This window comes from Petaurus breviceps, unplaced genomic scaffold, assembly GCF_028583685.1.
Source record: "Petaurus breviceps papuanus isolate PSGF00001 unplaced genomic scaffold, PetGlider_PUasm1.0 90784, whole genome shotgun sequence".
Classification (NCBI taxonomy): Eukaryota; Metazoa; Chordata; class Mammalia; order Diprotodontia; family Petauridae; genus Petaurus; species Petaurus breviceps.
In genome coordinates this window covers 9,751,678-9,777,191 of record NW_027187345.1, presented here as the reverse complement: position 1 = coordinate 9,777,191, position 25,514 = coordinate 9,751,678, and positions in this window count along the sequence as shown.

Here is a 25,514-nt window from a genome sequence, read left to right as displayed (position 1 = left end):
ATATTGGTTTCTAACAAGGTCTCCCCATTTCTCCAACTACAGAATAATACTTATTAAAGTCTATATGTTTTTTAAATAACAAAAATATAAATCTAATGATTAGGATCAGACTACCTCAGAGGGCAAATTAGCGTTTATTTCAAGGTTGCTTATGAGTTAAACTGCATTTTTTTTTTGGTGGGAGGGAAGTAAAAGGAAGAAAGAGAAAGACGAGAAAACATGCAAAGGTAGCCAGCCTAGCACCCCTTGAAAACGCTAGCTAGTGGCCTGGTCTCATTGGAATTTGCTTATTCTGCTTTTTAGAGGTCATTCGAAAGAATTTGTTTCAAAATTAAGCATATTAAATGAAAATAAGCAAAATTGAAAGGGAAAATCATTCCATATTGGAGCCTTACTTTGGCATCACCACACAGGTAGGTCCAATGAATCAGACTTGGTCTGCTCTCCTCAGTGAGTAGAATGATTTATGGCATCCATAAAGGAAATTAAAAGGCTTGAAGGCCTGAGATACTCCTGAGGCTCAGAGCCCTGGGATGGGTTAGGCTACAGGGTTGTTTTGGAGTTCTGTGACACCAAAGGGAAGGAAAGCTTGCAGCTGTTTTGAGTACATGGGTGAGGGAGTTCAAAAGAATAAAAGAATTATCAGCAGCTCTTTCACATGGCTGATTAGTGCAATGGAATGTGAAATTTAGCAAGGAAAGGTTGCTTATCAAGAGGCAGATTTATCAAATCGGTTCCAGATTTGCATTGCTCCAGTCAAGTTTAAAGGCGCTGTACTTTTTAATATGGCCTGTAGCAATTTAATGCTCTATGGTACAAATCATTGGAAAATGTAAAATAGAAAAATATGTCAAGGCTTAATCATTCACTGAAACTAACTATGAGTAGAAAAAAAATGAGGATAAAAGTGGTTGCAGAAGAATATAAGCTAATGTCTTAGGGTATTATATTGATTCATGAATAGAGGTGCTTCCAAAATTTAAGAGAAAATTGAAATTTTATAAGGGAAGGTTTTTGAGCATGTGCCTGGTTCCACAAAGAAGGGAATGACTATCTGGAGAAAACATCTTCTTTAAAGTTGATCATCAGAAGTAGCCAACGTGTACATTTTAAGAGTTGCATGATTTCATTTTGATCTAAGCATTATAGATTTGGAACTTGAAGGGACCCTAGCAATCACCTACTACTACATTCTTACTAAGGTTGGCTGGATAAGTAAATCAATCAAATTATTTCACTGGCCTAGAATAAGTGATGAAAATGCCATTGCCTGATACTTTATTTAGCCAGGTATAAGGTCTCCATCGAATCAGATCGATCAAAGGCATTCCAACTACACATGAAAAGTCCTTGATTGACTTAGATATCTCAGATGAAAAAGACCAGGAAAACTTATATGAACTGATGCAAAGTGAAGTAAATAAAATCATCAGAACAATTTATACAATAAAAGCAATTTTGTGAAGAGAATTTACTTTGAAAGACAGTAACCCTAATAACACAATAATTAGCCACAATTCCAAAAGCATGCCATCATCTCCAGATGGAGAGCTAATAGACTCAGAGTGTAAACTGAAGAATATTTTTTCTCTTTCTTGATTTATCAATATTTAGGGGTGGGAGACATAGCTAATGTAGGAATTTGTTTTGTGTGATTATACATGTGTGTAAGGAGTTTTGTTTTTCTTTCCTTCTCAGTGGATGAGGAAAGGGAAGGAGGGAGTGAGAGAATTCAGAATTGTAAGTAAAATCTAATTTAAATATCTCTGGTGAGACCCTAGATGAACTGAAAGTGTCATTACATAGGAAGAATGTTCATTCTTCAACCTCTCTACACCTTTGGGTTCATATACAAAAATCAAGACAATTAAAGCTCAATGAAGAATTTGGAGTCAAGCAACAACTGGGAGCTGAGAAAGAGCCATCTCTGAGAAGGAATCACTTGTCGGAGGGGAAAGAGGAGAAAGCGACACTTCCTCTACCCCTACCATGGTCAAAGAAGGACCGTGAAAACTTCAGAAATCTGGAGAACTTCCATTCTTCCCATTTACGGACTGGCCGCCTCTGTGGAATAGCTGAAGGCAATTTTTGCATCAGGATCCAAGTACAAAATAGATATAGTTTAACTTGTCTCGTAGACAAAGATCATAGCAAAAAAAACTGTACCATTTTTAAGAGGAACTTCTCAAAGACTCCAGCAAAGAGATTTCCAGTAGCTACGAATCCCTTCTTTGTGCTCTCTGATCTTGAGATGACTTTCCCCCGGATTCTGTATGTACTGATGAGAGACTGTTTCACAGACTTTGGGGGGGCATACTTTGTGTCAGATGACATGCCACCTTAGTAAATACTCCAAATTGAGTCTGGTCAACTACTTGAAAATTAACTCATTATCATAGTAGGAAACACACCAGTTGGGATTTGTGAGTTAAATAATATTAAGAGACCTCTGCCCTGCCTCAGGCATACTATCCTCTAGAGTCCCTACCCAGGGAATGTAGTAGTCATACTCTGGGGAAACAACTTGTCAGTGCAAAAGGGAGTTAATGTAATATTATAGTATTAATATAGTAATATTGTATAATATAGTATGGAGTAATTCATAAAGCAGGGGTGGGGAACCTGCAGCCTTGAGGTATAGAGTATGTGCTCCATACGTTGGGAAATTGAGGGCTAGTGAGGTGAAGGGATCTTTCCAAGATCACCAAGTTGGTAGGTAATAGAAACGAGGTTCAAACACAGGTCCTCTGCCTCCAAATTCCACTTACACCATGCTCTGTCTCATAAAATTGCTATCTCAGATTCTCTGTACAATTGCAGAGAACTTTAGGCTAGAAATACATCCCTAGAAAACAAAGGTCTATTGCCAAGCTTCTTGGCTTCTCCTCCCTATCACTTACCTTGGTTCCTGGGGCAGTGACTTGGGTAAGACTAAAGAGAATGAGGGGAAATAGGTTGGGAAGAAGAAATCGCCTCCAGCTAGTGCTTTAAAAGAGTTGAAACTCATACATGCTATTATCTTTCCCTCTCTCCCCAACCAAGATGAAATACTAGGGATTTCTATTGCTATTACCCGCCCTCTCTGTCCCCCAACCCCTTTTCCACAAAGTCTTTCAGGCTGTTGTTCCTTTTGTGAATTATTTTCCTCTTCAGGGTTTTCCTTGATGTCCATTTATACCTGATTCCATCTCGATAAAAAATGTGTGTGTGTTTGGGAAGAGAGGGAAAGGGGGTGGGAGGAGGGACGTACAGAGTGATTTGGCCCAGGTCCTGAACTCTCTAGGGACGACCCTGCTAGATACCTCCTGATTTTGATTTAGAATGAAATTGATGTGTTTGTCTACCATAAAGACAGATGGGGGGAACGCTGCCAAAAATAGAGGATTTGGTTGTGACTAGTTCTTGAAGTATAGGCCTTTTTTATCTCCTAGATTTATATCTTCATGAGGCCTACGGCCGTAAAATGTAAACAAAGTTAAGTTTGATCACACTTCTTCCTACCTCCCCCTTGCAGACAAATGTCATGCAGATTTAACAAGGACAAACTGGAACTTTAGGTTTCTGAGTCATATGCTAATTCACAAAATAATTTACCCTCCCAATTACAATATCACCATATCCTGTGCTATTGTTCTGGATACCACATGCCTTAAATCAGAGACTGAACCCTGGGGCTACTTCAGTTGAACATGGACTAGCCTGACAAAGGCTCCCTAGAAAGCAAAATGTCTATTTTCATTGGGATTTAGTGGAAATTCAGGTAAAGAAATATTTATTGAACCATCTACTATGTATAAGATATAAAGACAGGAGGGAATAAGATACAAAAGTGAACAATCAACCAACAATCTTTTATTAAGAACCCACAATGTGACAGGCACTGTGTTAGACTGAGGCAAAAAGATATTCACTCAGTCAGCTAGTATGCCTACTATGTACTATGTACTATGCACTGGGCTATTCACTAGAGGCAAAAATAAAAGCAAGAGGCAATCCCTGTTCTTAAAGAACTCAAAGTCTAAGGGAAAAGAGAGCATGCAAACTTTTGTGTAAAAATAATATATGTACAGAGTAAATTGGTGTGGCACAGTGGATAGAGTACCAGGCCTAGAGTCAAAAAGACTCATCTTCCTAAGTTAAAATCTGGCTTCAGACACTTCCTAAATGTGTGACCCTGGGCAGGTCACTTAACCCTATTTGCCTTAGTATCCTCATCCAGAAAATGAGCTGGAGAAGGAAATGGCAAACCGCTCCAGTAGCTTTTCCGAGAAAATCCCGGGTGGGGTCATGATGAATCAGACATGACTGAAAAATGGCTAAACAACAAAGGGAAAGCACTAACTTTTAAGGGGATCTGGAAAGGGTTCTTGTAGAAGGTGAGACATTAGCTGAGAATAAAGCCAGAAAAGAGAGATAAAGAGGGAAATCTTGCCAGTAAGTGGAAATGCCTAGTCAAGAGATTGGAGTGTCCCATTCAAAGAACATCAAGGAGACCATCAGAGCACATGGGGATAAATATGGTATAAGAAGACTAGAAAGGTAGAAAGGAACTAGGTAACCCTACACCAGGGTGGCAGCAGTATCAGAGGAGAGAAGAGGGATTACAAACATAGATATGAAGGTAGGAATGGCAGAATTTTTGGAAGCCTGAATGACTAGGAAGATGGTGGCATATCCCCAGTAGAGGGAAGTTAGGAGGGCTTTGGAGAGAAAGATAAGTTCAGTTTCGGATGTGTTGAGTTTAAAATGTATTTAGGACAAAGACAAATGAGGCCTGCCCTCAAGGAGCTTGTCTTCTGGGTTCAGACTCTAAAGAACATCTTGCCCAATCATCCTATTTCATAGGGACCAACTTCCAAAAATATCAAAACCCACATTCTTTGCTTATAAAAAGAATTCCCCAGGCCCTTACTCATAACAAATTTGTCCTAACTTTAGTCACAGCCCTAAGAAACCTGAATATCTGTTTTCCCATCTTTGAATCTATTAGAAGCAGTAAATTAGAAAGAAGAGGCTACAGGCAATCACGATGACTGCTTCAAGGAGTAACCAGCAAACAGAGAAAAAAAAAAAAAAAACCCAAACCAAAGATACAAGAACTCATAAGCATTGAAGCCTAGGGCCATTTAACATAGGGAGAAAACAAGTTTACCACACAGCTCATTAGCCCCTGAGGCTATCATTGTACTAATAAAGAATACTCATATTCACAAACTTGAGTCTTCCAGAAAAGGTTAAATAATGTTCAGTATGTGCTGGCAGATGAGGGGCAGTGTGACTTGGTGTGTAAAGAACCAACCTCAGAGCCAAGAATACCTAGACAAGTAAATAGCCTCTTAGTTCTCTAAGTAATGTTCTGACACTAAGTTGCAGAGATAGCGCTAACCTGCATTGAGAGAGTGAGTTTCCTCACCCAGGAGCCTTCTCTACCACTGGAATCATAAATAATTCCTCTTCCCTATTCTATCTGGGGTTGGGGTTAGGGGTTGGGAAGGGGTAAAGAGGAGGGATTCAGTGAATAAAAAACTCGTTTTAGAAAGATTTCTTTACATAGTATAGGACAAAGGATTGTGTTTAAGAAAGCACACTTCAATTACCTGAAAAATTCACGTAGGTGGAACACTGTGTCCCTGCCGGGTGATGTCAAATCATTGTCATTGAACTTACTTGCGTTTCAGAGTCTTTATCTATTAAATGATAAAAATAATGTAATAACTTCCATTCCTGTCTCATGGGACTGTTGGACAGATGGATTAGAAAGAGGGTAGCCTTAGGGAGGAGGGGAAGATAGAAAAAGTTAATGATACAAAGTGGTATTATTGTTCATTCAGCTCAGTCCAACAAACATTAATTGCCTGCTGTGTGTAAGGCATTATGCTAGATGCTGATTAATGTTAATGGATTTTAGCCTTATTTTCCATTTAGCAGCAGTTAGTAATCAGTGGCCCCCTTGAGAGGTCTTGTCAAAGTACAGTATGACTAAAACCTTGTCCAAAGTTGGACTGAGAAGCAAGAAAACTTGGATTCTTGTTGAATCCTTGCTGCTAACTCACCCCTCCATCCCCCCAACGAGAATTTGCTCAGTTACTAAGCATCGTCCAATTGTGATAGTAATGGATTCCATTACTATCACACCAATCTACCTTAGCATTCCAGGCTCCCCCCCCCAACCCCCCCCCCAGCTGTTGTCCTTCTCCCCCATGTGTCCCCTCCTCTCCACTCAGAAGGCCATGCCCTAAGGTCAGGCCTTCATCACCTCTCCCCTGGACTATTTCAGAAGCCTCCAACTTGGTTTCCTAATCTCAACTCTGTCTCCTCTTGAATCCACCCTTCACCCAGGTGCCAAAATGACATTCTTAAAGCACACATTGGACCAAATAATTCATTATTTGCTCAATAAGCTTCATTGCTTCTAGGATCTAATACAAACTCCTCTGTTTAGTACTTAAACCTCATTATAATCTGGCTTGATTGCATGTTAATGCAAATCCATGCTTATTACATAACATTTCCCATTACACACATTATATAGACCATCCACATGAGTTTTCTTGCAGTTCCTCACATTCAACATTGTCTCCCATCTCCAAGATTTTGAATAGGTTGTTCCTTATGCCTAGAATACATTCCCTCCTCTCTTCTGCCTCTTAGAATCTCTTAACTTCCTTCAAAATCAACTCAAGCATCACATGAGACTTTCCTGATTCTCATCCCCTACCCCCAGCTGCTCGTATTTCCCCCACACAGAAAAAAATCTATTAATTTTGTATGTAGTTATATGTGTACACATTGGTTCCTGCAAAAGAACATAATCTCCTAAAGGGTAGGTGGTATTTTATTTTTGTGTCTTCCCACCTCCAACCACCACCACCACTCCACCCCGTGCCTCCCAAAGTGCCTAGGACATAGTTAGTGCTTATTCAGTGTTTGTTGGTATGATTTGAAAAAAAGGAAAGCAAAACAAACAAACAAACAAAAAAACTTTGTGACTTTCAAAAAAGAATGCTTCCTTTCTGGACCTAAGGAGAGGGAGGTTGGATTAAATGGTCTCCAAGGTCACAACTGGCTCCAGAAGTCTATGGTTCTATGATTGTATTTAGTGAGCATAAAAAGAAAATATCACATAAGATATGGTTTCTAGGTGGAGAAATAATGCTTTGAATGAGAAACAATATAAGAAAGTAGACTGCTAAAAAGGATTATTTAATCTAGCCCTTTTATTTTATAAATAAGAAAATTAGGGCCAAGAGATTGTTAAAATGCTGTACTTAATGAGCTTTTAAACAACAAAATTCATTTTCAGATAAATTCAACAAATATATGTTAAGTGCTTCCTGTATACAAGATACTGTAAACCAGAGGTGTCAGATGCACCCAGGAGGCCACCAACAACATACATGTACTCAGTAGCATAGTAAAACAAGATTTAAATGTATTTGGGAAATTTTTAACAAAATACATAAAAATACAAGAGACATAGATAATGTTAATCTGTAGTTTTCTAAGTCAATATATAGCTCCCTGGGATCCTTATATGTGATTTCTTTTTTGAGTTTGACACCACTGCTGTAAATTCTTACTAATAAGTGACTTTCCTTCAGCCACAAGTGTAACAAGTAATAGAACTGGGACCAGAACCCAATCTCAGGATCACATTATCATAGTCCTGCCTTGGACTCTTGAAGGCCATGCTGGCTGGGCTCTCTCCACCATGAGGAAAAATTTCCAAGAACAGGGCTCACAGTAGCAAACAAACAGCATCTGCTTTCCCAAGACCTGCTTAGGTTTAGTATGGAGAAGATCTTCATCATCAGAAGGCTAACCACAAAATGATCATTTCTTTGGATTTGGCAACCCATGAAACAGATAAAAATACAAAATAACCTTGCAAATAGTGAATCAAATTGAAGGATAGATAGATAGATAGATAGATAGATAGATAGATAGATAGATAGATGATAGATAGATAGATAGATGGAAGATAGATGCACCTGTTTGTATATTTAGTCTTATCTCCTAAATAAGATTGTATACTTCCTCAAGGATAGGATTGTTTTCTTTTTTTCTTTGTATCAGAAAGGATACAACAGGGTTCTGTTATTGTTGAATCATTTCAGTCATATCTGACTCTTCATGACCCCATTTTGGGGTTTTCTTGGCAAAGATGCTGGAGTGATTTGCCATTTCCTTCTCCAGCTAATTTTACAGATAAGAAAACTGAGGCGAGCAAAGTTAAGTGACTTGCTCAAGGTCACCCAGCTGGTAAGTATCTGAGAACAGATTTGAAGTCATGAAGATGAGTCTTCCTGACTCCAGGCCCAGCACTCTGTCTACTTCGCCACCTATCTTCCCTCAATTACAAGAGGGTAATATATAATTATACTGTGGAAAGAACTCTAGTTCTGTATTCAGAGGACCTGTATCCAATTACCCTCTGAAACTTGTTACCTGTGTGACGTTGGACAACCCACTAAATTTCCTGGGCCTCTCAGTCCCTTCTTATGTGAAATGAAAGAGTTGGACTAGGTGACCTCTGATGTCTTAGGAGGCTATGACTAATAGTTGACATTTATATTGTACTTTCCACTACACCCAAACTGCCTCTCAAAACAGTCTGAATTGAAGTGCTAAATTTAAGCTTTCAGCTACCTGTCAGGGAGTTGAGAAGACTGGCCTAAAGGAATTGGAGAGTGCCTCATGGACAAGCAGAGCCTGGGACTGGGCTTCATAGACCCAGTCCGTGGGTCTATGAGGCACAATGGATGCTGGATTCAGGAAGATGTGGCTCAAATCCCTTCTGACTGCCATGTATATGGACTGTATGGCCTTGGAGATGTTGCTTACTCTGCCTAAAATTCAGTTTCCCCATCTGTAAACTGGGAATAATGAAATCTCTATCTAGTCACTATCTCAGAGGGTTTCAGTGAAGATTAAACGCAATCATATATGTAAAGCCTTTTGTATACTTTAAAGTGACATGTGTGACAGTTATTATTAGAGGAAGGGATTTGTGGATTTGGGCCTGGGGAATTCCAAATGGGAAAGGAGAAGAAACCTTATATCAAAATCCCATTAGGATCTTATAATCAGAAATTTCAGGCTGGGACATAGAGGTAATCTAGACCAATCATTTCATTTTACAGATGAGAAACTGAGACCGAGGAAAGTTAAGTGACTTGCCCAAAGTCACAGAACTCATAAGCAGCAAAAGCCAGGATTTGAACCCAAGTCCTCCGTCTCCAAATCTGGCAATTTATTTAATGCCAAAGCACATTTATCCTAAGAATCCAGCAGACTATCTAGTAATAAACCTGCCAAGAACTACAGAGGCTTAACATGCATTAAATGCTCCAAAGTCATGTTTGTTATCACATTCTCAGGCAATCAGCCATAAAATGTACCTGGGTTATCTTTTATCTGTGGCATACTTATCAAGTACAGAGAGCTGGCTTTCCATTTCCTTTCATCTTTCCCTTGCTTTTTATTTTTCCAATTTCTCCCATCTTTTGGCCTTTCCGTTCTTGCCCGTGCTTCCTTGGTAAATTGATGGATTGGACTCCCGCTCCAAAAAAAGTCAGTTTCAGTGCTGTCTGGGAAATTTTTGAATTCAGGGTGACCCCACTGTAGATCTGGGTCAATGCCAGGAAACAGTCCTCTAACCAGTCATAGATGTGGAGTGTTTGCAGGAGGGAAAGGGGTTGGGGGAGGGGAGGTGTTAAAGAGTCAAATGAAACTAGGAGGATTTCCCTTCAAAGAAAGTAGGCCAGTAAGCCCAGGGGAGGTACAAAGCCAGGAATGCTAAGTTCACTAATTCCGAAAAGAGTGACTGGCCCTCAACCTGAAACATATTGTAAGCATTATGACTGGTAGGTAGCATTTATCATGAAACCTCCAGCAGCAAAAGCTTACATATGAAAAGAAAAAGGCCTAGGGGCTTTACAGGCCTGTGAACTATGAGGCACCCAAGTATCAGTGAAAAGTTGTTCCTCAATTAATGTTGGGTAGTTCAGGAAAGCTCCAGGGACAGCAATTTAAGATCTGAGGATCCATGGAATCCTACACGTAGAGCTGGAAGGGACCTCAGAAGCTAGGCAGTTCAGTCCCCTTATGATATAGATAACAAGGGGAAGATACAAGGCTCTGGGCATTCTCCCTTGGCTTTCTCTCCTCCCAGAAAGTCCCCAATAAATCCCGCCTCCTACAGGAAGCCTTCCCTAACCCGTCTTAGTTGCAGTGACTTCCCTCTGTTAATTCTTTCCTATTTCTCCAGTATATAGCCGGCTTTGGTGTTTGTCCATTGTCTCTCCCATTGTACTGTAAGCTCCTTGAGGACAGAGACCAACTTTTGCCTCTTCAAGTATCTCTTTTGTATCCCCAGCACTTAGCACAGTGCTTGCTATGTAGTAGATATTAATAAATGCTTGTTGGTTGATTGATTGATGCTGTTGTTGTTTGTCCTTTGTTCTCAAAGAGGACCGTGACATCAGGAAGGAGATGTCATGACTTGCATGTAAACTGGCGGTGTAGTCACCAGCCCCACTTTCTCCTTCAGAGCCATCTGGGTCCAGTAGCATGATATAGATCAGGACAACTGGAGATGGCTTTGGATGCAGTGGGAGGCCTTGGCCTTTTTGAGCCAAAGTCTTTCCCTGATCTCAGTTTGTTTGAAATGAGGCAAAGAATAGCCTCTTTTACCTAGTCAAAAAAATATCAATCTGGCACTTAGCACCTACTCAGAAACACCTGGCCGTGTAACCTTGAGCAAGTTACTTAACCCCAGTTGCTTTAAAAAAAAAAAAATATATATATATATATATATATATATCTCAATCTGGAAGAATAAGATGTTCACGGTTTCTGGCCAAAACAGAAAGAATTGCTATTAACATTCACCCTGAGCCATCAGAATCCAAACAATGATGAAGTGAGACAAATTGAGACCTGGGAAAGACCTTAGTTTAAAAATGTCAAGTTATCTCCAGTTGTCCTGATCTACATCTGGCCACTGGACTCATATGACTCCAGAGGAGAGAGTGAGGCTGGGGACTTTGTACAGCCCTGCCTCACTTAAATACAATTCACTTACAAGTTATAATATCTAATTCCTGATGCCATGGTCCTCTTTGAGAATGAAGGTCAAGGAGCAGCTAGGTGGCACAGTGAATAGAGCTCTGGCCCTGGAGTCAGGAGGACCTGAGTTAAAATCTGACCTCAGACACTTGACACAAAAAACTAGCTGTGTGACCTTGGGCAAGTCACTTAACCCCAATTGCCTTACCTTCCCCCTCCCCCCCCCCAAAAAAAGATATCTTGGAATTTTATGGGCTAGATTTCTTTTTTTTTTTTTTTTTTACTTTTTGGGAGGGGAAGGTAGCGCAATTGGGGTTAAGTGACTTGCCCAAGGTCACACAACTAGTTTTGTGTTAAGTGTCAGAGGTCAAATTTGAACTCAGGTCTTCCTGACTCCAGGGCCAGTGCTCTATTCACTGTGCCACCTAGACGCCCCCACTAGATTTCTTTTTTACAGACCATGCCTTAAACCCAAATCACTTTGGCTCTCATTGATCAGCCAACAATGGGTCCCAGTCCAAGCCTCACTTGATTGATTGTTTGATATACAAGGTCAGAAGGATAATAAGTATCAGAGGTGAGATTCGTACCCATGTCTCTTGACTCCCTGGTTTCAATAGAGCTTTTGTTCATCTGAAGAAAAGTCAACTTGTCACTAGCAAATTTCCAACCAGAGGAAAAGCAATAAAATTGTATCACTACCTTCCCCCTACCATCCTAATAACATAGCATTCTTGGAATAGTAGATAAATATTGGTTTTTATTTTTCTGTATCTCAGCTTTGCACCCCAGAGGTGCTTAATACCTGTATCACTGGACAAGTCAATTCATCTTCCTGGGCCTCAATTTCCCCACCTGGAAAATGAGGGGATTGAGCTATAAGACCTCCTGGGTTCTTTCCAGCTCTAAATCTGTAACTGATTAATCAATCAACAAGCATTTATTAACCATTTATCTGTATGCCAGGTTTGTGCTAAGTGCTGAAGATACAAATAAAATAACTCAAATAATCTCGACCCTCAATCTGTATTCTAGCAGAGGCTCATGTCTTGCTTTTGGTTTAGCACTATTTAAGAACCTCTCCATGTGCAAAAGTGGATGATTGAAAAGAGCCATAAATTAACCCCAGAGGGTCTTGTTTGCTAAATACTCTGGCTCCCTCTGGGTCCTTGGCACAGAGATGAAGACAGTGTATGGACTGTGGGATCAACTGGGAGATAAAGGAAACATCTATTGAATTTAAGAATTGGGCCTCCTTATACACTAGATCACATCTTGCTGAAATAGTCCCATTAAAAAACCTTCCCATGAGTACCACACTGGGTCAGAACACAAGCAAATATGCTATGGTTGTCTACTAAAAACCCTTATACTTCTGATGATCACTGTGCATTTTGCACCTGGAAACAAAGAGCCCATCCTCAGTTAATCAGAAGTGTCTTTGACTTGAAAAATACTATTCCTTTCATCATTTTTTATAACGTGGAAGCTACTCAGCCCTTCACATACCTGTTGAGCAATTCCTGGAAAGGGGTCAAAATTCTAGCAATAGAACTGCCATGGGGCTAGAGTGCAGACTCCCGGCCCTGATTAGAGTAATCTGAGACAAACCATAACTTTATCCAAAGGCATAAAGAGCCTAATTCATGGCCTGAAAAATGACCTGAAGTTACAAATTGTTTTTCCTTTCAGAGTGGCTAAATGAGCCTCTATATTGACCCAGCATTTGTGTATTTTTGGAAATACAGCATTAAGTCATGTTAAAAAACAAACTATGGGCCTTTTAAGGTACCAATTGTTATGCCCTAAGATCTATGAGCTTTGTTGAAGTCTCTGATCAATGGTAATTGCTAAGAAAAAAGAAAGCTGAATCCTGACTGTACAGAAACCAGATGGTACTGGACCCACCACAGCTGAATTGAAGATGAAATTGACTTTTTAAATCAACTAGCAAGTATTTGCGGAATGTTTGATTTCCCCTAGATGAAAAGTGTTCTTTTCCCTCTTCAGATTTGCTTGGAACACTTTATCTGGATCTCTAGACCCCCATTACATCCTACCTTGCATTATTCTCCTCTGTGTATATATCTAGTAATGATCGGGATGACTGGAAATGGCCTTGGATGCAGTGAGAGGCCTTGGCCTTTTTGGGGCTAAACTCTTTCCCAGATCTCAGTTTGTTTGCAATGAGACAGCATTTCTCTTATATATATAGTAATGACCTAAAAAATGTAGTTTCTAGATCTTATATATATATAGTAATGACCTAAAAAATGTAGTTTCTAGATCATATATATATATATATATATATATATATATATATATAGTAATGACCTAAAAAAAAAAGTACAGTTTCTAGATCTTCTCCTTTACCAGATCTTCAAAATCTCGGTCATGCCAACTAACCATGGGTGTCCCCCAGGACTCTGTCCTGAGCCCTCTTCCCTTCTCCCTCTATACATTTCACTTGATGACCTCATTAGCTCTCATGGATTCAGTATTCACCATTATTTGATGATTCTCACATCTACTTTTCCAACCCTAACCTATCTCCTAATCTCATATCTTTAAATGCCCAATGGATGTCTCAAACTGAACGTCCTAAAGACATCCTAAACTCATTGTGTCCAAAACTGAATTCCTTCTCTTTCCCCAAATCCTCCCCTCTCTTGTCAAGGATACCAGTCATACGGGCTCACAACCTAGGGGTCATCCTCAACTACTCCTGCTCTCATCCTCATATCCAAGCTGCCACCAACACCTGTTGACTTTACCTTGGTAGCATCTCTCATATCCATCCCCTTCTTTCCTTTGATACTGCCACGGCCATGGTACAGCCTTTTACCGTCCCACCCTCCCCCCCCAACCTGGACTATTGCCATAGTCTGCTGGTTGGTCTCCCTGCCTTTATAACTTGGCTCCTTCCTACCTTACTTGTCCCTTCTAAACTTCAGTGACACTGGCCTCCTTCTCATTCCTTGAACAAGACGTTCTCACGCATTTGCACTGACTTTCCCCCGCCCTCTCCATCCTCTCCTCGGGCTTCCTTCAAGTACTGACTGAAGCCCCACTTTCTGCAGACAGCATCTTCCCAATGATCCCTTGACCTAATGCCGCCCTTCTTTTGATTGTCTCCAGTTTATCCTGTTTAATTTGTGCATCAGTACTTTCCTCCTGTCCCCCTGGACTCTGAGGTCCCTGAGAGCAGGGACCGTCTTTTACTTTTCTTTGTCTTCCCAGTGCTTAGCACAGACAGTAGGTGCATAATAAATGTTTCTTAACTGACCAATTGCTTTGAAGTTTGCCGTACAAATTACTTCATTGGAACCTTACAAAAATCTTGTGGTTTAAGGAAAATACTTATGTACATTTTATAATGGAGAAAACTATGTCCAGAACTACAAGTGATGCAGACAGGGCTGGCCTTGCCAGGAACTTAGAGGATTCTGATTGCATGTTCCTGGGGACATTTCCAACCATGTGCACCCTGCTCCCAGAGCCAGTGATAGCAGCTGCTGCTTCTGGCCTCATCCAAGGGCTCCCTTTTTTCCTCCTCTGTCTCTGCCCTGCCGCCAGAAGTAGGGATGTACTTCATACTTCAGTGGTCAAGTTTTCAGCAGCTTGGGTAGCTCAGTGGATAGAGCACTGGACCTAGAGTCAGGAAGACCTGAGTTCAAATCCAGCCTTGGGCACTTCATAGTTATGTGACCCTAGGCAAGTCACTTAACATCTGTTCACCTTAACACAGTGGAAAAAGAAATGACCAGTAAATAGAGCACAGACCCTGAAGTTAGGAGGACAAGACTTCAAATCCAGTCTCAGACATTTGACACACTCACAAGCTGTGTGACCTTGGGCAAGTCACTTAACCCCAATTGCCTTGCATTCCTCTCTGCAAAAAAAAAAAAAGAAATGGCAAACCATTCCAAGTATCCTTGCCAAGATAACCCTATGAACAGTATTGGCATGCTATGATCTATGGGAGTGCCAAGAGTCAGACCCAACTGAACAACAATAATAACACCCAGTACCCACTTCCTACCCCCATCTTCTGCACTCTCAGCCCCCACTAACACCCCCACCTACCTCACCCCTGCTACCTGTAGCTGTCAGTCCTTCAGGATTGTAGAAACCTTGCAGTGATCCAATGATTTCTTCTTCTCAGGGGAACTTCCCCACTCTCCCCTGGTCCCTAATGATTGCCTCAAGTGGAAAGATTTCTAGTACAGTTCTGGCTAAGTGAGATGTCCACAGTTGCACAGTTAGTAAATGTCAGAGGCAAAACATAAGCCCAGGCCTTCCATAGCAGCTAGTTAATGTGGTGGCTTTTCTTGGAGTAAGGATGACCTGAGTTTAAATCCTACCCCAGATGCTTACTGTCTGAGTAAACCTAGGCACGTCACCATCTTTCTCACCCTGACTCTTCATATATGAAATGTGAAGGGGATGGACTTGGAGATCTCTAAGGTTTCTTCCAACTCAAAATTGATGACTCCAAGTCAAGCCCCTGTCCACAGTACCATGCTGCATTCCTGTCTTAATGTTATAAGTCCTTGCTTATAATCTTTATCACTGCTGCTTTATCACTTACCTTTGTAACTCCAGTGCCTAGAACAGTACATAATAGATGCTTCATCAATATTTACTGAACTTGGGTACATTTTGGGAGAAGAAGGCATCAGATTAAATAATAAACATGACTCTGGAATTAAACCACCTGAGTTCAAATCCCACTTCTGAAATGGCCTTGGGTTCAGGATCCTGGGCTGTCTCCATCAGGGTCTGAGAGGAGATGGTGTCAAGGTGGTGGCAATAGTTTGATTTGGCTGGTATATGGCACCTCCTGTCTCTCCCTCAGATTACCCCATTGCTTCAGCTAGGTTGACTTGCCTGCACTGTGGGTGACAGTTGGCGACAATGATTGGCCCCTTGACTACAAGAGTTGCTTCCATGAATGATGGCTGCAAGGTCTGGGCTGGAGACAGGACCAGTGGTCAAAGGAATTACTGCTACCAACAGGGCTTCTGTGACTATCTGCCTGCTGGTCAGAAATGAGCAATTAAAAATAATAAACTAAATCTTAAATGTGGCTGTTTTTATATAATCAGAAAGTATCCAAGGCTTATGTGCTCAGCACTATGCTAATGGTCTGTGACTTTCAATTAGCCATGCTATGCCCCCTCCCATCAGCATAAATGGCCAGAAATTATAGGCACTTAACTTATCCAGAATAGTTAGGGAATAGGGGTGTTCTGCCAAATTAAATGTTCGGTTCAATAAAAATTAGTCGTAAACACTCCCAGAGTAAACAGCATGGAACATGCCCTCAAATCCACTTTTTAAGATTTGTACCATGTATACGTGGCTTAGACTTGAGGGGTGGGGTGTCATTTATGATCACTGGTTGTTTTGGGGTGGCCTTAGCTTTCCACATGAATAGTTGTTGAATTTAGGGAGCATCCTTGTAAGTAACAAGGCACTATGAGCCAAAAGATATACCATACAACTATGTGCCTAGTTGAATTGCCTGGTTAAAGGGCTGCCTAGATACTGAAGCAACAGGTATGGACCCTAATCAAGGAGAGTTGGTTGAGAGAGTACCTATAAGCTCTAAGAAGGTCACCATGGCTGTGGACAGTTTGGGGGAGTATAAGGTAATAGGAAAGATCTTCAGGATAGAGAACACTACAGCTTTTGTATTGTGTGAGTCACCTGAAACTACAGAGATTTTCCAGTTCCTCCAAGAGATAGTCAGAATTAGAGCCTTAAGATAGTGCACTCAAAATTACTCATTTCCTCACAGAGTACGCAGAGAGTAAGTATTCATAAGGGCAACAAGTTGCCCCGAAAGTAAAAGGAAGACTAACTAGTCTGTGATCAAACAGACGTACAATGTCCTAGGTTTGGTGAACAAAGATGTCAGCCGTGTAGACTGTTAATGTTTTCTGATGTGAGACAGTGCCTACTGCACTGGAGAGATCACTGGCTATGGAGTCATGGGATCTGGCCTCAGACACTATCAGTGTGACCTTAGGCAAGCTAATTGGCCCCATGAGCTTCAGTTTAGTCATCTGTAAAATTAGGGGGTTGTTCAGGATGGTTTCCGAAGTCCCTTCAGATTCCAAATCTATGAACCTAGGAAGAAGACTCCCTGGCATAATTTGCAGGGACTACAAGTTTGTTACCTATTGGGAGATGGAGGAAATGAACTTAGAAGAGTTGAGTAAAGCCCCTCCTTTCTCAACTACCTCCTGAATAAGTTGGTTTTTTGTTGGTTTTTTGTTTTTTACTTAGTTATGGTATGAATGCTGCTTATCCTGAGTCCCCTTTGCCCTACTGGACAGGATTTTATTTTTCCTATTAGAGACTCAAGGTCAAAGCTTAGTTCACACGCATGGCCTTTGGATTTGATCTTTAGAAAGGAGATCAATCTCACACAGAGGAAAGCCTCAGACATAGACACATGCTTGAAGAGATTCAACATCTACAAAGGGTACCCATAAGAGGAAAATCTTTTTGCTGGATAGAGATGTAGGCAGAGAGATGGAGTGTAAGTGAGAGAAGGAAGACAGATACACAGCCTTAGATCTGGACTACAGGTTACACATTCAGCATGTCCACCCAAAGGAAGAAGGATCAACACAGTCAGAAACCGTGTGCTCAATAGCAACCAACATGTGTTTCTTAACTGGTCCTGGAGGCAGGTGGATTGGATAGATTCAGAGAGGAAAGATAGAGGAGGAAGGTTTCTCAACACACTCTTAAAAGGGAAGGGACGGAACAAATATCCCCCTAATTTTCATTCTCCTTCTGCACCTCTTTTACTCCCTCCTGGTAAATAAATGGTTATTTGGAGGCAACTGATCATGGTGCATGAAAACTGTCTATATATTATCAATGATAGGCTATTATTTGAATAAACATGGAACATTTTCATCTGTTTGCTTCCAAAATAATAATAGTCATAGCACTTACCTTACAAGGGTACTAAGAGGGACAAGAAAGATAATGTAGGAAAAACACTTGGCAAACTTAAAGTACTATATAATTATTTTAAAAATCAAGGCACTTATTTACTCTTCCAAGGAAAAACCAGTTAATGAGCTTGGGTACAAGTCTTTTGCATTTTCTGTCAGGGTAATAAAACCTGCCCTATATTTGATGTCTTGTTAGCCTAACCACTTAGACAACAGCTGAAGGCACTTTTTAGGAAGACAGAAGCCAAAATCTGATATTGTCTGGGGAAACCCTGGGTTGAGACATAAGCCAGATATTTATGAGAGGGACCCTCAAGGTGAATGTGGAATTACAGCATCAGAGTCTGGGCCTGATTGCCACAAAGTTATATAAATAATTAGAATTTTCATTAAGATATACTCCAATTCAGCTATGTATAACATAATTTCATCTTTCTTGAATATTTTTAGGTGGTTAAACTTTAGGATTTAATGTACTCAGAGTTGGCATTTTGAGCAACAATTATTATTGACCAGTCCTATAGATGTGAGCCATAACTAGGTTGGGGCTCCTGGGGCTCTGTTCCAGGGAGTCAAAATTTAGAGGGCATTGACAACATAGTACCCTTCAGCTGTTCTTAACATCTAGTTAGCAATAATAATTAGTTAAAATAAGAAGCTACTGATAGTATACTCTTTCTCCCTGCCAGCTATAGCTGTTATATCCTAGGTGAACATATTCATTCTCTCTCTCTCTCTCTCTCTCTCTCTCTCTCTCTCTCTCTCTCTCTCTCTGTGTGTGTCTCTGTGTCTCTCTCTCTCTGTCTCTCTCTCTCTCTCTCTCCCCGTCCCCCCCTTCCTCTCCTCTCTCTCCTTCTCTCTCCTCCTTCCTCCCCTCTTTCTTTCTCCCTCTCTTTTCTCTCTCTTCCCCTCTCTCCACTCTTTCTCTCTTTTCTCTCTCCCTGTCTGTCTTCTTCTCCCTCTCCTTTTCACTCTTTCTCCCTTTCTTTTTCTCCTTTCTCTCCTTTCTTTCTCATCCTTTGTCTCTATCTCCCCTCTTTCTCTCTCTTTCTCACTGAATTTCTGAGCATGTTCTATGCTGTTTGCCCTGGGAATGTCTAATGTTTGCCCCAGCTGCAAAATAAATACATAAGAATAAAAAGATATGGATCTTTAGTAAGTTTCAATGCAATGGGTCCTGAGCTTTGCTTTGGAGGGAATCAATTCCTGAAGCTAATGTCTTTGTATCTCTCTGAGATGTAAGGCCTCTAACAAGTTATTCAACCTTAATTCTCTCATTTGCAAAATGAGGGAGTTTCACTAAATGGTAGTTAATGTTCATCTCAGTTCTAACACTTCAGGACTCTATCACTAATTAATCTCTAAGACCTCCTTCCAGTTCTAATATTCTGTATGGTTTGAAAGCAGGAAAAAAATTGTTTTTCTTTTATTGGAAATTTGGGGATGTCTACATTTCAGATAAATGGGAATTCATGTGTGCCTAAGAAACATGTGGACACATGGTTTTAAAGTGTAACATTGACTTCCTTAATTTAAATCATAGTCATTTCTAAATATATCCCTCTCCTTCCCCCATGTTGTAGGTCATCCCTTATAACAAAGACTTTTTAAGAGAAAAAAAATCAGCAAAAGTAAAGAAACATAGCAACCACATCTGACTATAAATACATACAACTCCCTCTCCCCCAGAGTCTCCCCACCACACCGGCCCACTGCAGTGAAGGGAGGGAGGACACACATTTTAAGTTTCTCTTGCTCAATGTTTAAAGAAGCCTGAGAAATAGCATAGATGACTTGAGAACAGTTATTTGACTCTAAACAGGCTGTGTTTCACCAATAGCAGCTGGCTAGAGGCAAGCTGTCTAAAGGTGTACGCTTCAGAAGGCCTGGCAAGTCGTACCACCCATGGAGCCAGCAGGCCACAGAGGAAGGAGGAAAGGAACAGGAGCTGCCTAAGGTTTCTTTATTATTTAACTGGAAAGTGCCATCACCCTGAGCAGAAAGCGTTCTTCAGCTTTTGGCTGCCTTGAGCTGGTGAGACTATTTTGACTGTGAGCCAAGTAAGTTTTTCTGATCCTTCTTGCCTCCTTTGAAAAAGCTTGGAGCTCTGCTGCACCTTAGCACAAAAGGACTAGTATTGTCTTAACTCTGGGTACCCAGAGATATAAGGAACCATTCTGGGAGTCAGAATGCCCTCTCAATTAAATATGGCACGAACCCAACCTGCTTCAGAGGGGACGTGTTCCTTTGGCCAGGGGAAGAAATGGAGGTCCCACTGATTCCAATGATTAGCAAGTGATTATTAAATATAACACACAATCTTGGGCTGTTGGGAAGACGGCAAAGGGCAACCTGCTAATTCACTAGACTGTCAACTCCCCAAAGGCCACTGAGGCCACATTTTATCTAAACCACAGATTCTTTTTTTTTTCTTTTTGGAGGGGGCAGGCAGAGCAATTAAGGTTAAGTGACTTGCCCAAGGTCACATGGCTTTCTTAACCATTTTTGTTTTACTCTTTTTGCCAAAGACCCCCTTCAGCAGCCAGTTGAAGCCAGACTCAAACTTGACTCAAACAGAATGTTTTTAAATGTACAAAATGAATACATAGGGATGCAAAGGAAACCAATCATACTGAAATACAGTTACCAATTTCTTTTTTTAAAGTTTGCCAACCATAGGTTAAGAATTACTAGATTCCAGGGGCGGCTAGGTGGCACAGTGAATAGAGCACCGGCCCTGGAATCAGGAGGACCTGAGTTCAAATCCAGCTTCAGATACTTGACACATTTACTAGCCATGTGACTTTGGGCAAGTCACTTAACCCCAATTGCCCTCCAAAAAGCAAAAAAAGAATTGCTGGATTCTAAACTCTCTAAACTCACTTAACACAGTGCTCTGCATATGGGAGGCATTCAGTAAATGTATACTGAATGAACAAATGAAACACAATTCCTTATGGAGTATACTATCTAGCTGAGAAGGCAAGGCACATGTTATGAAGTTAAATAATAATGTAAATTAAATAGTAACAAAGGCAGTAAAGCAAGAGATGTCACAAGATTTTCAGTTATGTCCAAGTCATCATGACTCTATTTGGGATTTTCTTGGCAAAGATACTGAAATGGTTTGCCATTTCCTTCTCCAGCTCATTTTACAGATGAGGAAACTGAGGTTTCCATCTCTGGTTCCTATGTGAACTATCCCTTATTCCTCTCATTTGTTCAGGGAGATTAACTCGCTGAAAATAAGATAAAAGTTTGACTCAGACTATTTATGTTTCCTCTTTTATCTAGGCCAGTTTTCCAGGGTTAAGTGACTTGCCCAGGGTCACACAGTTAGTGTCTGAGGTCAAATTTTAACTCAGGTCTTCCTGATGCCAGGGCTGATATTCTATCCACTGTACCACTTGACTGTCTAGTATCACAAGATAGTATAGTAATATCACACAAATATAGTGCATACTAATAAGACCTTACCTTTACAAAGCACTTGAAGTTTTACAATGTGCTTTACACATTATCTCAGTCAACGCTCATACATTGGGTGGTAAGTGCTATTGTTATCCCTATTTTACAGAAAAGGAAACTGAAGCTAGCAGAGGTGAAATGACTTGACTAAAGTCTCAAGATAGTGTCTGAAGTAGGATTTGAAAGTAGGTTTTCCTGATGACTCCAAGTTTGGCTCTCAAAGTGTGGTCCATTGGACTCTTTGGAATGAATCCATAAGACCTGACTTTCAAGGGTTCAGAGAGGTCAAAATTATTTTTATAATAATACCACCACATTTTTTGCCTAGTAAAATACTCCTCCCTTTTCCACCTACATATCTGTGTGAAGCCAGATTTTCTTCATATACTTCAACCAAAACAACACATCCCAACAGATTGAATGCAGAAGCAGATATGAGAATCCAGCTGTCTTCTATTAAGCCAGACTTTAAAGAACTTTGCAAAACTATGTAAAACAATGTCATTTTTCTCATTAAATTGTTATTGTCTTGTAAAATATAGTTTTTTTCATTAAAATATATTATTTATGTTAACATGTAGTAGATTTATTATTGTTATTTTAATGGATTCATATTTTTAATTATTAGTTTTAATTTCTAATATGATACATATTAATAAACATAACCTACATAAACAAAAGCTCCTTGGGGTCTTCAATAATTTTTAAGAGTATAAAGGGGTCCTGAGACCAAAAAGTTTGAGAACTATTTCACTATATACCATGCTGAAAGGAAATGTGGTATAAAAAGGTTCAGATCATCGGAACTGAATGAAGTCTTGAGTTCAGTTCTCCACTATGACACTTACTGTGCGATCATAAGTCTCTGAGTCTCAGTATTTTCATCTGTAAAATAAAGGTGACAATACCTGCCCAAACCACCTCACAGCTAGGTGTGGAGCAGACAGAGGATGAGAAGCAGCTCGGGTGGTGCAGTGAATAGAATGCTGGGCTTAGAGTCAGGAAGCCCTGAGTTCATGTCCTAATTCAGACTCTTATTTGCTGTGTGACCCTAAACAAGTCACTTTAACCTCTGCCTCAGTTTCCTCACCTGTGAAAAGGGGGAGATAGTGGTAGTTACTGCCACCCAGGGTCATTATGAGGATCAAATAAGACAATATTTGTAAGGCACCTGGCCCATAGTAAGCACTCAACAAAGGCTTGTTTCTTTCATTCCTTCACAGAGCTATTGTGAGAAAGGTGCATGTAAACTTTATAGCACTAAAGGATTATAAATTCTTATTACTGATTGCCGAATGAGTGACAGAGATAAAAGAATCACAGGAGTAAAAATTGGAAGGGGGCCTGAGGCTTCTTATTCCAAATCATCTCTGAAAATGAGCCTGCTACAATATGGCTGATGATAAGTGGTCATCCAGCATTTGCTGAAAGATTTCAGATGAGGGAAAATGCTCTAGCTGCCCAGGGAGAGTGCTCCACTTTGGCACAGCTCTGTTAAGACATTTGTCTTTACAACTGGCTTAAATGTGCCTGTGCAATTTCCATCCATTGTTCCTGGTTTTGCTCTCAAGGGCCAAGCAGATCGTTGATTGTGTTTTCCCATGATTGCCTTTCAAATAATGAAGACGACTATCATATTCCCCTACCCCCCACCCCAGTCTTCTCTTCTCCAGGCTAACCATCTCCACTTCCTTCATTTGGTGCTCATATAGCATAAATTCCAGGTCCTTCATGATCCTGGTTGCCATTATCCACCTTATGTCAATGTCCTTCCTAAGATTCAGTTAAGTGCTATGAGTTCAGAGGGGAGGATAGAACCTTGTTGTGTAAAAATGCTTGAAATAAGATCACCTAACAAAATAAATAGTCTAATGTAGCAGGAATATGAACTAGACCCACAATTTCACTGATACACAAAACTCACTGATAAGAAAACTCCCTCTACCAAAGGGAGTCAGTGCTTCTCTGCAAGTGATAGTGTTCAAGAGTAGTTCAAAGCACAGAGAGGTTGGTGGCTTGAACAGAGCATACCACCATTATAAGTCAGAAGCAGGACCGACACATTTTCCTGGCTTTGAGGCTGACTCTCTTATGGTAATCAAGTAGCATCTGGATACATCCTTATTTTGAAGGAGATACAGATTTTCATTTGTATCATTGTGTAGGACAAAAGAACCCTGGGAAACATGCTAGTGATTCCCTAACTCTGACCCCAGCCAATCCTCTTGAACCCTTCAAATCAGGGGAGAATGGAGCATTATTTGTACAAGCAATGTTATTATTCATGTGAAATTTCTGAATTCACTTTCCCCGTCTCCTTTTTCCCAGCTGGTCAATTTAATAGAAGACATTCATTTTTACACACTTGTTGTTTACTTTTCATCTTCGTTTGGCTTGAAAGAAAGAAGCAAAAGTTTGTCCTGTTTCCTGTTTTAGCAAAGAAAGGTAAAATAACCAACCAGTCTCCACATGCTGGTTCATTTGCAGCACACCATATGGTCACTGTGAGGCCAAGCTTTGTATTTTGAGCAGTCTCAAGGAGAGGCATATAAGTTAACCATATGGCCTCATTACACTTACTGAGGTTTCTGCTTAACTTGGGAGCTCTTGTGGTAATTGCTCAGTCATCATATACTGGAAGAACCATTGCACACCCCCCAGTCTGTCTCCTCCCTCATTACCTAGCCACTAGGCTCTTATTGATTTAAGAGATATAAATGATTTTCTCGTAGTACCATAGCATTGTGAACTCTAAGTTATTATAAACTAGCCAGGGCTGGGGGAATCTGTGGCCTTGAGGCTACAGGTTCCCTACCCCCTGAACTAGCCCAAGTCCCATAGGACTATGCCCTGCCCCAGAACATTGATGAGTCAGGGGAAAACTCTTCTTCTCCCACCCAGATTGTCACCACCAACCCATAGTTCTCATGGTCCTCTAAAGGGGTCTCTCTATTTCCAATTCAGGGTGTTCCCCTAACATGCTTCAGTTAGATTGTTCCCTGTACCTCTGAAAGACACTATCTGAGGCAATTCTTCCTTCCCACCCACTGCTGGTCCTTCCTCCTCCTTCCCCCAACTGAATTTGCCATGGATTTGGCTAGCTGTGTCTCTACTTTTAAAACCTGGTGACATTAATTCTCGAACATGATTGGCTATATTCAATAAAACAGAATTCAGGTCAGAGTTCTGCCAGAAGAAATATGTAACTTTTAATAACGGAGAAACATCATAGACTGGTTCTTAATATTTCCATTTTCAAGTAATTCAAAGACCTTCCAGTGTTGGGAGACTGGATACCTTCAGCTATTTATGAAATACAATTATAAGGAAACACTGTACTTTGTGAAAGAGAGAAAAAAAAAACTACAGCTGTATGTTCCTCAAACCATGGTAACCAGTCTTTTCTCCGCAATAAGCCTCTTTCCAACCAAGACAGAGATTCTAAATTCTCATGATTTTCTTCCAAATCCCAAGCAACAAATGCCTTAAAACGTACAAAAGGCTGGAAAGCCTACTGAATTGGCAACTATTTTTGGCCCTTTTTCTATTGAATGTCTGTGCAGAAGAGCAGAAGATATCCAAAGATTTGGATCTTGCTACATTTCAGCTTTGTTAGGCCAAAAGCACAGTGAGTATGTATGAGAACATTCAAGGCAAATCTATTGTATTCTACTGCAAAGTTTTGTTCCCAAGGTAGTCAGTCCATAAACATTTATTAAGTGCCTACTGTGTTCTAGACACTGTGTTAAACTCTGGGGATACCAATACAAATAAAAACAGACAGTTCTTCGCCCTCCAAGAGGTGACGATGTAATCTGGAAGCTGAAAAGTTGGGGAAGGAAAGTTCCAAAGAAGTCCAAAAGCACAGTGTGAGTGATAGGAAATGCAGATGAAGTATAAAATTGTGTATACAGAAAGATAGTTTAACAAGAATAGATAAAGTCAAGCAGAGTAGCAGTCAAAGGATATGAAGAAGCAATTCTCAAAAGAACTACAAAC